The sequence below is a fragment of the Macaca mulatta genome, chromosome X, assembly GCF_049350105.2.
Source record: "Macaca mulatta isolate MMU2019108-1 chromosome X, T2T-MMU8v2.0, whole genome shotgun sequence".
NCBI lineage: Eukaryota > Metazoa > Chordata > Mammalia > Primates > Cercopithecidae > Macaca > Macaca mulatta.
The window spans coordinates 108,794,273-108,806,366 of NC_133426.1; positions in this window are offsets into that span (position 1 = coordinate 108,794,273).

The following is a 12,094-nucleotide window of genomic DNA, read 5'->3' on the forward strand; positions in this document are numbered from 1 at the left end:
GCAAAAAGACAGCATAATGTAGCACACATAGTGCTCATTCTATTTACAACTTTTTGTTAAGAAGATCCATTATTAATAAAAGCCTAAAATTTTAGTGCTAAAATAGATGGTAGCAATCCTTTTTGTCACTCATTTTATAGGACAAAGCAAGTGAGATTACTAGAGGAAAGGTGACTCGCTCAACAACAGATAGTTAATTACCGACAGATCTAAGAATCTAATCCGTGTCATTCCTGACTGCAAAATCTCACTACCACTCTCAAAGTACTTCTTCTTTTGGCTTACCGCAGGATATGAAAGTCAACCAATAGTAACTTCCTTTGAAATAAGGGTTTGTGTTAAGCCATCTGTCTTCATCACTCGCTTGCATAAAGAGAAGGCCTATTATAAAATTTATTAGCTAAGCCATTAGATAATGGGACACGGGACAAGTAATTTTTAATAAGAGGTAGTGATATGGCTTGGATCTGTCCCCACCCAAATTTCATGTTCAATTGTAATCCCTAACGTTGGAGTCGGAGCCCAGTGGGAGGTGATTGGATTATGCGATCAGAGTTTCCATGAATGGTTTAGCACCAACCCTCCTTGGTACTGTGTAATGAGTGAGCTCTCATGAGATCTAGTTGTTTAACAATGTGTGGCACCTGCCCCTCTCTCTCTTCCTCCTGCTCTGTCCATATAAGACATGCCTGCTTCCCTTTCACCTTCGTCCATGATTCTAAGTTTCTTGAGGCCTCTCCAGCCATGCTTCCTCTACAGTCTGTGGAATGTGAGCCAATTAAACCTCTTTTCTTTATAAATTACACAGTCTCAGGCATTTCTTTACAGCCAGGTGAAAACAGACTGATACAGGGAGGAAGGAAATATCTATACCTGGAGAAAGGCAGATCAGGGCAGACTACAGACTGTCTACTTCAAAAGTAAGAGGACAGAAGAAGGACACTGAACAACTGGAGAAATGAAGTCTAAAGAGGTACTACAGGGGGTAGTAAGGAAGGAGGAGTGGTAACGTGTGCTATATATTTGCTGTCTGTGGGTTAGACACACTTATAAATGACTATCTGGGACTCATGATCACCACCTATACATCATCCTCTTGCTGAAATTTGAGACCTCTTCAAAGCTTGGAGGGAAGAGAAGACCTCAGGAACAGTACTTAGGATGTGTAGCATAGAAAAGCTTATGTAAACAAAGGCTGGCTCCTGCTTCTGCATGTACTTCTAGCACAATTTCACAACCTAGATGAGTCATGCATCTTGTTTATTATAATTGCATTAGGACAGATCCTTCTTTGAACACATTTTAGGATTATGATGACATCAAGCACTCATTTTAAGTGTGGGAATGTCCTCAACGAGTTCAGAGAGCAGAAGATATATAATTTGAATAACAAAATGGTCCTATTTGGCTAAGACATAGGGTATGTGGGGAGTAAAAGGAGAGACGAAGCTGAACCACCAGGGTGAGGAGACTTCTTGTGATTCAGTATGTAGTAGGAAAGTAGAAAATGGCATCTGAGTGATATATGATCAGACTTATGGTTTAAAAAATAAATTGTTATAACTGTAATAGCTAATTTGATTAAGCATGTTTTGTACTACTTTGTATAAGTGTTGGGAGAGGGTGTGTATGGAGAGGGAGTGCCCTCACAGAAACCCTGAGAGATAGATGTTACTAACATCCTCCTTTTTAATCACAGGTGAGAAAATGGAAGCACAGAAGTTTACATATTTTGCCTACTGTCACATGAGGAGCAAATGACAGAGCCAGAATTCAAACCTAGGTTGTCAATGTCTCTAGCTTATGTTCTTAACCTTTGCTGATTCTCAATTCTGAGTACACATTCGACTCACCTGGAGAGTTTTAAAACATATTCATATCTGAGACTTACCAAGACTAATTAAAACAAAACCTCTGTAGTTTTTAAAAGAATCTGGATAATTCTGATGCACTGTGTAATTTGAGAATCACTCCATTACGCTCTGCTGGAAATGGGCAAAATGGATTAGTATAATCGCCTGATGGGTTTTTCTTGCCTGCTACACAGACAAAACCAATTCACTGAGACCATCACATTGCAGCAAAGAAAGAGTTTAATTGATGTGAGACCAGTCCACAAAGGAGAACTACAGTGATTACTCAAATCATTCACCCCCAAAGGCTCAGAGGTTAGGGTTTCTCAAGGATAGTTTGGTGGGGAGGGGACTAGGAAATCTAGAATATTGATTGTGGATAAAATCACAGGGGTGTGGAAATGGTCCTCATGTTCTGAGTTAGCCTCTGGGTGGGGGCCACAGGACTGATTGAGTCAGGAGTCACAAGTCTGGGTGAGATGAGTCTGAAAAATATCTTAAACAATATTAGGTCTGTAATAGTGATGTTATCTATAGGAGCATTGGGGAAGTCACAAATCTTGTGACCTCTGGCCACATGACACCTGAGCAGAAAAGGAATATAGAAACAATGCCTACATTTTAGAAGAGTTCAGGTCCCTCTCATAATCCTATTCTTGTGGCCTTTCATTAGTTTTACAAAGGTTGTTTTTGGTCCCTGAGCAAGGAGGAGGTTAGTTGTAGAGAGGGAACTACTATCATCTTTGCTTTTAAGTCAAACTATAAACTAAATTCCTCCCAATGTTAGCTTGCTCTATGCCCAGGAATGACCAAGGATAGCTTGGAGATCAGAAACAAGATGGGGTAAACCATGTCAGATTTCTTTTACTGTCAAAAGTTTGCAAAGTCAGTTTCATTACCACTTTTTTTTTTTTCTTAAAGGAGAGTAAAGTAGAATCTCTAGAATATACAGGGACCCATAAATGACCACAGTTAGACTTTTCATAAACATTCTAAGCATATATAGGTATATGATAGTTAAAATACTAACTGATACAAGAGAGGCAGCAAACAATCAGAATAGATATGCTGGTCATAAACAATGAGTATGGTGTTGCCTTACAGTTTGTTGAATTTTAAAAATTGCATACACATATACACACAGAGTGGATATTTCCCTTGTCAACAAAGAGATTTATATTATCCTTTTAAATAGCTGCATCTTTTCTCACTGTACAGAGTTAGCATACTCTATTAAACAGTACCCTGGTTACGCCCAATTTTTTTCATTTTTTATGGTCTGTTGCACACATTGTTTTGTGAGGTGACTCTCCCTAAACTACCCAAAAGTAACAAAACAGTAAACATTAGTTCCAACAGAATAGAAATATTCTCACATTGTAGATAGAAATCAAGATTTTCTCTCACATTATTTGTAGCTGCTGTAGGCCAGCCCTGCAATTGACATTCATCTTGCAGAAAAATAGTTTAATCCTTTTGCCAGGAAATCTTGCCTCAGAGCCAGGTTTCCTAATGTAGAAAGTAATATATTTGTTCTTTAGCTCACTCCACCCACTTTGGCTTCTGTAGTGTTCCTAACTATACTTGAACTTCTATCTATCTTCTTTCCTTGTCTTTCTGTATCTTGGTCTTCCTTAAGTTTCTTAAGCACATATACCTGTGTTTCTCCCAGGTTTATTCTATTGCATGCATCTAATAGCCATATGTCTTCTTCCTGCAGTCATGGTTTCTGACTTGATATTTGCCTTGACATTTGATTTGGGTGTGATTTCAGGTTTCTAGCTGCTTCCTAGCCTAAAATAACCATGCACTTGACACCCTGGACCCTTGACTTCTAATCCATTCTTTACACTGTCTCAAACCTGTGGATATCTGTAGTACTGTGGAACTAAAAATCCTACTAACACAGAGAGTACTCTTTACTAAGCGTAGAAAAAAAGAACAATGTTTTATTTTTGAATAAGCATAGCCAAGTTTTGTGTACATAAGCAATCTGAACAAGGCTACAATGTCAGGGCATTTTCACACACATTTATATAAACAGTTTGTAGCCAGTACACAACTCATGTCCTTCAGGTTTAATGGTATCCTTATTTTTCCTATAAGAGGGCTTAACAGCACAATGTGTGTATATATTTTTTTTTCATATAATTCATCTTAAATTCATTGGCAAATTGAAATAGCTATTTGTTTACATTTTGGCATGTTTTTGCAATGGCTGGTACCGGTTGTTCCTTTCCATGTTTAGTGCATCCTTCAGGGTCTCTTGTAAGGCAGGCCTGGTGGTGACAAAATCTCTAAGCATTTGCTTATCTGTAAAGGATTTTATTTCTCCTTCACTTATGAAACTTAGCTTGGCTGGATATGAAATTCTGGGTTTAAAATTCTTTTCTTTAAGAATGTTGAATATTGGCCCCCACTCTCTTCTGGCTTGGAGAGTTTCTGCCGAGAGATCTGCTGTTAGTCTGATGGGCTTCCCTTTGTGGGTAACCTGACCTTTCTCTCTGGCTGCCCTTAAGATTTTTTCCTTCATTTCAACTTTGGTGAATCTAGCAATTATGTGTCTTGAGGTTGCTCTTCTCGAGGAGTATCTTTGTGGCATTCTCTGTATTTCCTGAATTTGAATGTTGGCCTGCCTTACTAGGTTGGGGAAGTTCTCCTGAATGATATCCTGAAGAGTGTTTTCCAACTTGTTTCCATTTTCCCCCTCACTTTCAGGTACCCCAATCAGACGTAGATTTGGTCTTTTTATATAATCCCATACTTCTTGCAGGCTTTGTTCATTTCTTTTTCTTCTTTTTTCTTTTGGTTTCTCTTCTCGCTTCATTTCATTCATTTGATCCTCAATCGCTGTTACTTTTTATTCCAGTTGATTGAGTCGGTTACTGAAGCTTGTGCATTTGTCATGTATTTCTCGTGTCATGGTTTTCATCTCTGTCCATTCGTTTATGGCCTTCTCTGCATTAATTATTCTAGTTATCAATTCTTCCACTTTTTTTTTCAAGATTTTTAGTTTCTTTGCGCTGGGTACGTAATTCCTCCTTTAGCTCTGAGAAGTTTGATGGACTGGAGCCTTCTTCTCTCATCTCGTCAAAGTCATTCTCTGTCCAGCTTTGATCCATTGCTGGCGATGAGCTGCGTTCCTTTGCAGGGGGCAATGCGCTCTTGTTTTTTGAATTTCCAGCTTTTCTGCCCTGCTTTTCCCCCATCTTTGTGGTTTTATCTGCCTCTGGTCTTTGATGATGGTGACGTACTGATGGGGTTTTGGTGTGGGTGTCTTTCCTGTTTGTTAGTTTTCCTTCTAACAGTCAGGACCCTCAGCTGTAGGTCTGTTGGAGATTGCTTGAGGTCCACTCCAGACCCTGTTTGCCCGGGTATCAGCAGCAGAGGCTGCAGAAGATAGAATATTGCTGAACAGCCAGTGTACCTGTCTGATTCTTGCTTTGGAAGCTTCCTCTCAGGGGTGTACTCCACCGTGTGAGGTGTGGGGTGTCGGTCTGCCCCTAGTGGGGGATGTCTCCCAGTTAGGCTACTCAGGGGTCAGGGACCCACTTGAGCAGGTAGTCTGTCCCTTCTCAGATCTCAACCTCCGTGTTGGGAGATCCAGTGCTCACTTCAAAGCTGTCAGACAGAGTCATTTGCGTCTGCAGAGGTTTCAGCTGCTTTGTTGTTGTTGTTGTTTAGCTGTGCCCTGTCCCCAGAGGTGGAGTCTCAGTTGAAAATGCAGAAATCACCTGTCTTCTGTGTCGCTCGCGCTGGGAGTTGGAGACTGGAGCTGTTCCTATTCGGCCATCTTGCTCCACCCGAAATAGCTATTTGTTTTAGTTAATTGCCTTCAGTCTAGGGAATAATAAAACCTCTTTTGTCTTCTCTTTGAGCAAATGATTACAGCCAGAGATAAACTCTTGGATTAAGCTTCCAAGGTGCCAGGGAGGCTTCCCTGGGTGTTTACATTTCAAAAGAGATTAAGTTCACACTCTTAGGGAGAGTTATTTACATTCCAAATAGTAAAGACTGTTGATTAATTGGGTTTTCCAAAGAAAGGCTCTTAGAAGGGGAAGTAAAATTGTATATTTGTCCCATGTAAACAGATACAATCATTACAGTAGCTCTGTCGTTGACCCCAGTGGGATTTTAGACCCCAAAAGCAGTTATGAGAACTGTCTAAAATGCAGCAGCAATATCACCCACAGAGCTGAAAAGACTCAGAAACCTTATTTATCTTTCTGGACAGATTTCTAGTAAGCTATAGGACTGTTCCTAAACTTCTCTACCAGCATCCTGGATCCCCAAAGAGAATCAGTTCATGCTTCTTGAGAAGAGAGGCTCAAAAGCTCACTCTAATTTACTCCAGGTTTTAACTAAATTAAGGGCTATAGTCTCTTCTGATGCACAGACATGATTTAAGGGCTCAGGTGAGTGATAAGTTGGACCCTTTCCAGAAGTCCCAAAACTAATAGAAGGAAAAAAGGGAGATGGGAAACAAGGATCAAAGGAAGGAGGAGAGGAGCCAGAGAAGCAGGAGGAAGGAAACATAAAGGGAAATGTTGGCTTTTCACCTTTGAGGAGTTAGCAAATATCTCCATTATGGAATGTATGGGTGGAGGCTACAGAGAAAGAGAAAAAGAAACTTAAATGGTCTGAACAGGTAGAAGCCAAATGAAAACTATTTACCATATACATGTTTACATGTACATATACAAAAGTGTTCAGAAAGAAAGTGGATGCTAATTTAAAATTTAAGATGTGTCAGAAAGGTTGGCATTCTAATGAGATTACCAGACCAGGGTAAATCAAAAGACAAGAAAGAAAGGCAACTGATCACATCACAGACTGTCACTGTGTATACAGCACTCTTGATGTAAGTAACTCCATCTTAGAAAATGACTTGATCTTACATTTCAAACTACATCAAGCCAACAGGGGCCAAATATTGGTCTAATAAATAGAGACAACACCTAACTAGATAAGGGTATAGCCCTTTACTATCAGTTCTCACCAGAAGAATCAAGGGCCATAAAATGAGCTGGACATCACCAGCTAGACATGGTCATCTCCATAGAAGACATCTGGCTGTCACTTGTGATCAGCACCCAACACCTGCCAATGAAGGCTCTTCCCAAATCAAGAACACTTTCTTGCAAGACACTGATACTTGACAACCATCCAGATCAGCCCGGGACACTCTCCTTGTCTTTGCCACTCTCCTTAGACTAGTTTGTAAACCTCCTTTTCCTGTTCACTTTTCTCTTGATGTTAAATGTTACTTTGTTTGATGTGGAATGTTTAATCTATAACATATATATATTGATTAATTATACTACTATGTATGGTTTGAAATATTGACTCACCTATGGAGTGGTTTGAGCCTGTGTGCCCACAACTCTGACTATTGAGTGAACATGTAGTACTAAGGAGAATTGCCATGTTGGGAACTCCTTCATGGCTTTTATAATTGAAACAGCATCAATAAAAGACTGACCCTGTGAAAAGCCACAAATGTGTGTGGACCAGGTATGCCTTTAAGCTGCTCAAGACACACTGCTTGAAGGAACCAATAATAAGTTAGTTCAACTCTCTTATCTTATGAATGAGGAAGCTGAGGTCCCAAATGAAAAGATTTGGGAAAACTCAGATATTTAGAGACGAAACTTGGCCTTTAAAAATCTTAGAATGTGCATGCTTTTAAAAAGTTTTCAAAATATTTTTCTGCTGATTTTTTAGATTTGGCTATTTCAATAAAGATATCTATTTGATATTTTATAAAGACCATAAGTTCACAGTTCTGAATTTCGAAGAACTAAAGCAGAGATTAGCAATCTTTAATATCAGAGGAAATGTCCACTTTGTAGCTCAGACTAGGAAATTTGGTAAAACTGTCATTGTATTAGTTCATTCTCACACTGCTATAAAGAACTAACTGCGACTGGGTAATTTATAAAGAAAACAGGTTTAATTTACTCACAGTTCCACAGACTGTACAGGATGCATGGCTGAGGAGGCCTAAGGAAACTTACAATCATGGCAGAAGGGCAAAGGGGAAGCAAGCACATCTTCACATGGTGGCAGGAGAGAGTGAAGGGGAAGGTGCCACTCACTTTACAACAACCAGATCTCATGAGAACTCACTATCTTAAGAAAGAAAGAGAGAAATCTGCGCCCATGATCCAATCACCTCCCACCAGGTCCCTCCCCCAACATTGGCGATTACAATTCAATATGAGATTTGGGTGGAGACACAGAGCCAAACCCATATCAGTCATTAACTAATAACATTTAAAGTGACAGAACAGGAACTAAACTTTACACATTAATTCTTTAGTCATAGAAACTATAAAATAAATATGAAAAGATTTGATAAACCACTAAATGTTTATTCTATTTAATTAGTTTTTTTTTATTTTGAAAGGAAAAGGGGATCTGAACTCTTTCTAAAAAGTGTTTGTGAGAGCAGGTTGTAAAATGAATAAAAAGGCAAAGAGTAGAGAGGAAGGACTATCTGCATTGCAGATGTAAGATGTTATCCCATGGGCTCTGTAAAGGTATGGGTAAGAACAGATCAGTAACACATTCTTCTCTACAGCTCTTGTAGTGCTTCATATGTGACAATGTTCAATAAATATTTTCTGGAATAGGTAATTTTAGATTCTATTAAAAAAATATTGTTCTTATATAAGCAGATGTAAAAAGAGGAAACTTTGACTAAAACACCAAGGTTGGCCAGGGTTGGAAAAGTTGAGAGTATCCCTCCTAGGTAGGAAAAGATAAAAGCAGTAGTGACCCAAAGAAAATAACTTAATGCCAAGAAGAAAATAGAATCTTTATTTTTAAAAAGTAAGGGAGTGAATATGGGGAAGGCCAAAAGGATAGAGACAGGAAAAGGAACATGAGAACAGATTGGGAATTTACATTTCCTACAGTGAAGATGCATCCTATTTAGATTGAAAAAAAAAATCATGATTTGAAATTCTATTTTGAAGAAATACTCCATGTATGTAGTAAAAACAAATCAAATAGCACGAAAGAATATATAGGGAAAAGTAATTCTCTATGCCAACCCTGAAACCCAGTTCTTCTAGTTTACTTCCTCAGAGCAAACTGCTATAATGGAGCCCAGAGGAACTTCACCCCAAGATATAGCACCTAGGTAAATGAGCATTTTGAATTAAGAGCCCTCAAAGATCAACAGATTTCCACAGGAGACATTTCCCTTATCTGCATTAAGACTGGCCTTATCAAAGAGAACAATTGTTTTCCTTCCCCTCTGTATTAGTCCCTTCTCACACTGCTGTGAAGAAATACCAGAAACTGGGCAATTTACAAAGAAAAAAGGTTTCATTGACTTACAGTTTTGCATGGCTGGGGAGGCCTCAGGAAACTTACAATCATAGCAGAAGGTACTGTCACACGTGTCTGTGTGAAGAGACCATCAAATAGGATTTGTGTGAGCAATAAAGCTTTTTAATCACCTGGGTGCAGGCGGGCTGAGTCCTAAAAGAGAGTCAGTGAAAGGAGATAGAGGTGGGGCCATTTTATAAGATTTGGGTGGGTAGTGGAAAATTATAGTCAAAGGGGTTTGTTCTCTGGCGGGCAGGGGCGTGGGTCACAAGGTGTTCAGTGGGGGAGCTTCTGAGCCAGGAGAAAGAATTTCACAAGGTAATGTCATCAGTGAAGGCAGGAAGTGGCCATTTTCACTTCTTTTGTGATTCTTCAGTTGCTTCAGGCCGTCTGGATGTATACCTGCAGGTCACAGGGAATATGATGGCTTAGCTTGGGCTCAGAGGCCTGATTTTCTGGTCTTCTTATATATTAATAAGAAAAATAGCAGAAAATAATGTTGAAGTGTTGGTGAAAATTTTTGGGAGTGGTATGGAGAGATAACGCACAATGTTTCTCAGGGCTCCTTCGAGTGGGATTAGGGGCAGCGTGGGAACCTAGAGTGGCTGAGATTAAGCTGAAGGAAGATTTTGTGGTAAGGGGTGATATTGTGGGGTTGTTAGAAGGAGCATTTGTCATATAGAATGATTGGTGATGGCCTGGGTACAGTTTTGTATGAATTGAGAAAGTAAACAGAAGACACAAGGTCTGAATAAGAGAAAAAGAAAAACAGGTATTAAAGGACTAGGAATTGGGAGGACCCAGGACATCTAATTAGAGAGTGCCCAAGGGGGTTCATTGTAATTATGTGCTTGGTTGGCAAGTTTTTAGGCTTTATCCTTGAGTCTTTTTATGTTGTCATATACCAGGCCAGATTGATTTAGGTAAAAACAACACTATTTAAAAATATATGGAGTCTTTTCTTTTTTTTTTTTTTTTTTAGCAGTGAGTAAGTTGAAGCCTTGGCGATTTTAGAGGAAAGAGAAATGTAAAGCCAGCAATTGTTTGTTAAAGAAGGATTAGAAATGGCTAGGAGAAAGTGAGCGAGATTGATAGTGTGGTTGACATAGTTGGGAAGAGGTAGAGGGTGGCATAAGAACGGGAACAAGAATAAGAGTGAATATAAAAGTAAAGAATAGGACTTCATCAGGGTGAAAGTATTGGCGTGTACCTTGCCACTGCAGATCTTCTATCCACTTTAAGAGAGACTTAAGGGTGGTGGTTTGAGGTAAAACCAGGAGATATCAGTTATGATGGTTTGGAGGAAAAGTGTAAACCAGCAGTGTAAACAAGGGCAGGGCATTTACAAGTAGTTGAGAATGGTGAATAGAAGTATGACTAGACAGAAGACAGTAGGGATGACAAGTTTTTGGGGCACAATCCAAGTTGGGCTGGTGTCTGGAATGACACTGGGGCCTAATAAAAAGGAGCGTTCATACAGGAGTTTAAATGGGCTATACCCTGTGGCATTGTGAGGACAAGCCCGAATTCTGAGAAAGGCAAGTGATAAAAGTACTGTCTGGTCCTTTTTAAGTTGGAGGCTGAGCTTGGTGAGGTGTGTCTTTAAAAGACCATCAGTCTGTTTTACTTTTCCTGAAGACTGAGGATGGTAAGGGGTATGAAGGTTCCACTGAATACTAAGCGCCTGAGAAACTGCTTGGGTGATTTGACTAATAAAGGCTGGTCCGTTATTGAACTGTATAGAGGTGGGAAGGCCAAACTGAGGAATTATGTCTGACAGAAGGGAAGAAATGATTGCAGTGGCCTTCTCAGGCCCTGTGGGAAAGGCCTCTAGCCATCCAGTAAAAGTGTCTACCAGACCAATAGGTATTTTAGTTTCCTGACTCAAGGCATGTGAGTAAAGTCAATTTGCCAGTCCTGGGCAGGGGCAAATCCCCGAGCTTGATGTGTAGAGAAAGGAGGGGGCTTGAACAATCCCTGAGGAGTAGAAGAATAGCAGATGGAACACTGAGAAGTGATTCCCTTGAGAATAGATTTCCACAATGGAAAGGAAATGAGAGGTTCTAAGAGATGGGCTAGCAGCTTGTAACCTACATGGACGAGGTTATGAAATGATGACAGAATAGAATGGGCCTGTGAGGCTGGAAGGAGATATTTTCCTTAGTCCAAGAATCATTTGTCTTGTGTGGGAAGAGACTGATAGGTGGAAGTTTCAGTGGGAGAGTAGGTGGGAGTGACTGATGAGAAGGAGAAAAACTGGCAGTGAGAGACAGAAGTTGGAACGCTAGCTGCTTCTTTAGCTACCTTATCAGCATAAGTGTTGCCCTGAGCGATGGGATCTGATGCCTTTTGATGGCCCTTGCAGTGAATGACTCCAGCTTCCTTTGGAAGTAAAGTGACCTTGAGAAGAGTTTTTATTAAAGAGGAATTAATGATGGAGGACCCTTGCATAGGTGGGCTGAAAGAATAAATATGGAAGGCATATTTAGAGTCAGTATAAATATTGACATGTAGTCCTTTTGCAAGAGTGAGGGCCTGAGTTAAGGCAATGAGTTTGGCTTGCTAAGAAGTAGTGGAAGGGGGCAGAGTGGTAGCCTCAATGATAGATGTGAAAGATACTATAGCATAACCTGCCTTTCCTGGTGAGTGGCAATTAGGCCTGGTGGAACTGCCATCAGTAAACCAAGTGTGATCAGGGTGAGGAACAGGAAAGAAGGAAACATGGGGAAATGGAGTGAATGTCAGGTGGATCAGAGAGATATAGTCATGGGGGTCAGGTGTGGTATTAGGAATAATGTGGGGCCCAGCCTAAAACAGTAAAGTCAAGTTGCTTGGACAGAAAGGTACAGGGTGTGGTCCTGGCTCTTGTGTAAGAATTTTGACCACACAGCTCTGTACTTTGG